This window comes from Salvelinus sp. IW2-2015, unplaced genomic scaffold, assembly GCF_002910315.2.
Source record: "Salvelinus sp. IW2-2015 unplaced genomic scaffold, ASM291031v2 Un_scaffold5198, whole genome shotgun sequence".
Lineage (NCBI taxonomy): Eukaryota > Metazoa > Chordata > Actinopteri > Salmoniformes > Salmonidae > Salvelinus > Salvelinus sp. IW2-2015.
Window position 1 is genome coordinate 40,426 of NW_019946464.1, and position 6,272 is coordinate 46,697.

The following is a 6,272-nucleotide window of genomic DNA, read 5'->3' on the forward strand; positions in this document are numbered from 1 at the left end:
ATGGGGTTAATCCTGACTAGGGTTAATATGAACACCTGGTAATCACTGAATTAGGTTCAGATATGGAACACCTGGGTAATCCTGATTAGGTCAGTATGAACACCTGGGTAATCCTGATTAGTTCAGTATGAACACATGGGGTTTATTCTGTTTTTTCCCTGATTAGGTTCCAGTCATGAAACCTGGGTTAATCCTGATTAGGTTCAGTATGAATGTGACAGGTTAAAGGAAAATACTAATAGCCTGTTATACAAAAAAGTATTAGTAAATTCATAGTATGTGAGGATCTTAAACATCTAAGGTAAGAAGATCATGCATTCAGTATTAGTTGTATAAGATTGATAACATTTATAGAATTCTTTAAAATCCATCAAGCATACAAGGTACGTTTGTGAGAGGAATGTGGTAAACGTATGTCTGATCAACTTTATATGTTGTCGTTGGGAAGTGGTTTTAATTAACCCAGGTGTTCATACTGAACCTAATCAGGATTAACCCAGGTGTTCATACTGAACCTAATCAGGATTAACCCAGGTGTTCATACTGAACCTAGTCAGGATTCACCCATGTGTTCATACTGAACCTAGTCAGGATTAACCCAGGTGTTCATACTGAAGCTAATCAGGATTAACCCATGTGTTCATACTGAACCTAGTCAGGATTAGCCCAGGTGTTCATACTGAAGCTAATCAGGATTAACCCATGTGTTCATACTGAACCTAGTCAGGATTAACCCAGGTGTTCATACTGAACCTAATCAGGATTAACCCATGTAATTATACTGAACCTAATCAGGATTAACCCATGTGTTCATACTGAACCTAGTCAGGATTAACCCAGGTGTTCATACTGAACCTAATCAGGATTAACCCAGGTGTTCTCATTTAGGCTTATTTAACTGACTCCAGGACTCCAGTCTCTGACTAACTAAGCCTAATTTAAGCCACATTCAGGAAGGCTATTTAAATGTCCTAGTTTAACTAGTCCTGGCTTAATCTAAGCCCTGCAGGGTCTGAATGAAACCCAGTGTCCAGTGGGATTGATCTGTTTGATCCAATTGTTTGTTTCAGTGTCAAGTAGTTGAATCCTTTGACGTATTGTTGATTTCAAAATCAAACTTTTTGACATAGTGGAAGATATACTGAATTTATACTGTTTTTCATACTAAGATGGACTAAAATATGTGCTCATTGGTTATGCAAGAGGGTGGCATGTAGCCTCGTGGTTAGAGCTGACAAGGTAAAAATATGTTGTTCTGCCCCTGAACAAGGCATTTAACCCACTGTTCCCTGGTAGGCAATCATTGTGAATAAGAATTTGTTCTTAACTGACTTGCCTAGTTAAATTAAAAAATTAAAAAATTAAGTGTGTTGATTGTCAGTCATGAGGTTCATTTGTTTTGCAATATGTTCAAATCAAGCTTTATTTATACAGCACATTTCAGACATGGATGCAACACAATGGCTTCACAGGAAAAAATGAAAAACAATGAAAAACAAACAATAATATTTACTACACAACGAACATAAGATTAACAACTGAAAGACTAATGAGCATTGCGCCGCTTTCCTGCGTGATGAGGCAGGGTCGTACTCTGCGAATGTTGTTTGTAGAGCATTGAACCTACAGGAACGGGGTCACCGCCTTGATAGTTAGTTTGAGAACGAACGACTGGTGTTGTCCAGGATCACGCCAAGGTTTTCTTAGCACTCTGGAAGAGGACACAATGGAGTTGTCAACCGTGATGGCGAGATCAGTGGAAACGGGCACGGTCCTTCCCCGGGAGGAAGAGCAGCCTCCGTCTTGCCGAGGTTCAGCTGAGGTGGTGGATCCAGTCACGTCCAACACTGATAGTCTGCCAGACATGCAGAGAAGATGCATTTCCCACCTGGTTATCAGAGGGGGAAAGGAGAAGATTAATTGTGTGTCGTCTGCATAGCAATGATAGGAGAGGACCATGTGAGGATATGACAGAGCCAAGTGACTTGGTGTTATAGCGAGAATAGGAGAGGCCTAGAACAGAGCCCTGGGGACACCAGTGTTGTGAGAGCACGTTGTGCGGAGACAGATTCTCGCCACGCCACCTGGTAGGAGCGACCTGTCAGGTAGGACGCAATCCAAGCGTGGGCCGCGCCGAGAATGCCCAGCTCGGAGAGGGTGGAGAGGAGGATCTGATGGTTCACAGTATCAAAGGCAAGCCGATAGGTCTAGAAGGATGAGAAGCAGAGGAAGAGAGTTAGCTTTAGCAGTGCGGAGCGCCTCCGTGACACAGAGAAGAGCAGTCTCAGTTGAATGGACTAGTCTGAAACCTGACTGATTTGGATCAAGAAGGTCATTCTGAGAGAGATAAGCAGGAGAGCTGGCCAAGGACGGCACGTTCAAGAGTTTTGGAAGAAAAGAAAGAAGGGATACTGGTCTGTAGTTGTTGACATCGGAGGGAATCGAGTGTAGGTTTTTTCAGAAGGGTGCAACTCTCGCTCTCGTTGAAGACGGAAGGACGTAGCCAGGGTCCAAGGATAGTTGATGAGCGAGGTGAGGTAAGGAGAAGGTCTCCGGAAATGGGTCTGGAGAAGAGAGGGGATTAGGGTCAAGCGGCAGGTTGTTGGGCGGCCGGCCGTCACAAGACGCGAGATTTCATCTGGAGAGAGAGGGAGAAAGAGTGTCAAAGCACAGGGTAGGCAAGTGTGAGCAGAACCAGCGGTGTCGTTTGACTTTAGCAAACGAGGATCGGATTGGTCGACATTCCTTTTCAAAATGGTTGACGAAGTCATCAGCAGAGAGGGAGGAGGGGGGAGGAGGGGAGGAGGATTCAGGAGTGAGGAGAAGGTGGCAAAGAGCTTCCTAGGGTTAGAGGCAGATCTTGGAATTTAGAGTGGTAGAAATTGGCTTTCGCAGCAGAGACAGAAGAGGAGAATGTAGAGAGGAGGGAGTTGAAAGGATGCCAGGTCCGCAGGGTATCTCACCTCTGGTTGTTGTTCTTCTTACCTGAACCTAATCAGGATTAACCCAGGTGTTCATACTGAACCTATCAGGATTAACCCAGGTGTTCATACTGAACCTAATCAGGATTAACCCAGGTGTTTCATACTTAACCTAGTCAGGATTAACCCATGTGTTCATACTGAACCTAGTCAGGATTAACCCATGTGTTCATACTGAACCTAATCAGGATTAACCCAGGTGTTCATACTGAACCTAATCAGGATTAACCCAGGTGTTCATACTGAACCTAATCAGGATTAACCCAGGTGTTCATACTGAACCTAGTCAGGATTAACCCATGTGTTCATACTGAACCTTAGTCAGGATTAACCCAGGTGTTCATACTGAACCTAATCAGGATTAACCCAGGTGTTCATACTGAAACCTAATCAGGATTAACCCAGGTGTTCTCATTTAGGCTTATTTACACTGACTCCAGGACTCCAGTCTCGACTAACTAAGCCTAATTTAAGCCACATTCAGGAAGGCTATTTAAATGTCCTAGTTTAACTAGTCCTGGCTTAATCTAAGCCCTGCAGGGTCTGAATGAAACCCAGTGTCCAGTGGGATTGATCTGTTTGATCCAATTGTTTGTTTCAGTGTCCAGTAGTTGAATCCTTTGACGTATTGTGATTTCAAATTCATTTCACAAATGACATAAACTTTTTGACATAGTGGAAGATATACTGAATTTATACTGTTTTTCATACTAAGATGGACTAAAATATGTGCTCATTGGTTATGCAAGAGGGTGGCATGTAGCCTCGTGGTTAGAGCTGACAAGGTAAAAATATGTTGTTCTGCCCCTGAACAAGGCATTTAACCCACTGTTCCCTGGTAGGCAATCATTGTGAATAAGAATTTGTTCTTAATTTTAAAACTTCTCACGAGTCACCATCCCGGATCCGGGAGCACCCTCATCAGTAAAAAAGCTGACTAGCATAGCCTAGCATAGCGCCACAAGTAAATAACTAGCATCTAAATATCATGAAATCACAAGTCCAAGACACCAGATGAAAGATACACATCTTGTGAATCCAGCCATCATTTCCGACTTTTAAAATGTTTTTACAGCGAAAACACAATATGTATTTCTATTAGCTAACCACGATAGCAAAAGACTCAACCGCATTTTTCACATGTTTTTTACGCATAGGTAGCTATCACAACTCGACCAAATAAAGATATAAATAGTCCACTAACCAAGAAACAACTTCATCAGATGACAGTCTTATAACAGAATTTATTGTATAGCATATGTTTTGTTCGAAAAATGTGCATATTTCAGTATAAATCATAGTTTACATTGCAGCCACCATCACAAATCTCACCAAGCACTAGAATAACCACAGAGACCAACGTGAAATACCTAAATACTCATCATAAAAACATTTATGAAAAATACATGGTGTACAGCAAATGAAAGACAAACATCTTGTGAATCCACCAATATTTCAGATTTTTAAGTGTTTTACAGCGAAAACAACAATATAGCATTATATTAGTTTACTACAATAGCCAACCACACAACAGCATTCATTCAACGCAAACGTTTAGCGATAGCGAAAAAAACAGCAAAATATATAAATTTTTTCACTAACCTTCACAATCTTCATCAGATGACAGTCCTATAACATCATATTACACAATACATATATGGTTTGTTCGAAAATGTGCTATTTAGCGGCACAAATCGTGGTTTTACAATGTGAATACGTAGTTCAAAAATGCAAATATATTGTCCGGAGAAATCTTGAGAGGCACCTAATCTAATCAATAAAACTAATCATAAACTTTACTAAAAAATACATGTTGGACAGCAAATGAAAGATACACTAGTTCTTAATGCAACCGCTGTGTTAGATCTTTAAAATAACTTAGTACGACATACAGCTTACGTTATAGCGAGACAGCCCCCAAAATCAGCGGCGAAAAATACGACTACACATTTTTCGACAGAATACGAAATAACATCATAAATGGTTCCTACTATTTGATGAGCTCCATCAGAATCTTGTACAAGGTGTCCTTTGTCCAGAATAATCGTTGTTTCGGTTGTTAGAATGTCCTCTTCATCTGTCGAATTAGCAACCAAAGCTAGCCATGTGGCGCAGGAGTGTCCAAACTCACCAATAACGCAAAAACAAAGAAAATGCCGAAAATCACAATAAACTGATATAAACTGATATAACTCGGTTTAAAATAATTACTTTAAGATGTTTTTAACACATATCAAATAAAATCAGAAGCCGGAGATATCTAACGTCTATAACGAAAGCTTTTCAGAATGCAATTCAGGGTCCTTCCCGCGCCTTGCTGAACAAAGGAAACTTGGGTCATGTCATTCCAAGAGCTCTCATTTGACCTCAGATCAAGCTATACACCCCAATCCACCTCTCACAGCCTATTGACATCTAGTGGAAGGCGTATGCAGTGCATGTAGATCCATAGATTTCAGGCAAATTAATAGGATGGCCCTGGAACAGAGCCTCGATTTCAGATTTTTCACTTCCTGACAGGAAGTTTGCTGCAAAAAGAGTTCTGTTTTACTCACAGATATAATTCAAACGGTTTTAGAAAACTAGAGAGTGTTTTCTATCCAATAGTAATAATAATATGCATATTGTACGAGCAAGAATTGAGTACGAGGCAGTTTAATTTGGGAATATTTTTTACAAAGTGAAAACAGCGCCCCCATATTGACAAAAGTGTTTCTTAACTGACTTGCCTAGTTAAATAAAATAAAAAAATAATTAAGTGTGTTGATTGTCAGTCATGAGGTTAATTTGTTTTGCAATATGTTTAAATCAAGCTTTATTTATACAGCACATTTCAGACATGGATGCAACACAATGGCTTCACAGGAAAAAATGAAAAACAATGAAAAACAAACAATAATATTTACTACACAACGAACATAAGATTAACAACTGAAAGACTAATGAGCATCCTAAGAAAAATCCATTGATTAACATATTAACAATTGGATGAAATATTCAACCATAACGAGATGGACAAGCCAGCACAGGTGTAACACAGACTGGCTAACGAAGGGACACCAATCAGTTCTTCCCTACATGCTAACGAGCTGGACGGCTGATAAAGTCCAACCTCAAAACATAAATGGAAAAACCAAAGCCTGTAACACCTTCCCCCTTAAGACAACAAATATATCCTATATTTTTTGTTGGACAAGTTTGCGTACCACCAACAGAAAACAACTTCCATTTCACATTATAATCAACTACAATGCTTCACCTACAATATAAACATGGTGTCTACTGCTGTTT

The 6,272-nt window shown here is 40.2% G+C and overlaps 1 long non-coding RNA gene across 2 annotated transcripts in view; it reads right to left on the reverse strand.

Annotated features, from left to right (window-relative positions):
- Positions 1-6,272, reverse strand: part of LOC139026584 (uncharacterized) — a 65,126-nt gene that overhangs the window by 24,083 nt on the left and 34,771 nt on the right. Inside the window, exon 2 of one of the 2 annotated variants that reach the window (XR_011478431.1) lies at positions 6,094-6,240. This is a non-coding gene — a long non-coding RNA (uncharacterized lncRNA). The remainder of the gene's footprint in view (positions 1-6,093; positions 6,241-6,272) is intronic. The other variant, XR_011478432.1, reaches the window with a different exon arrangement.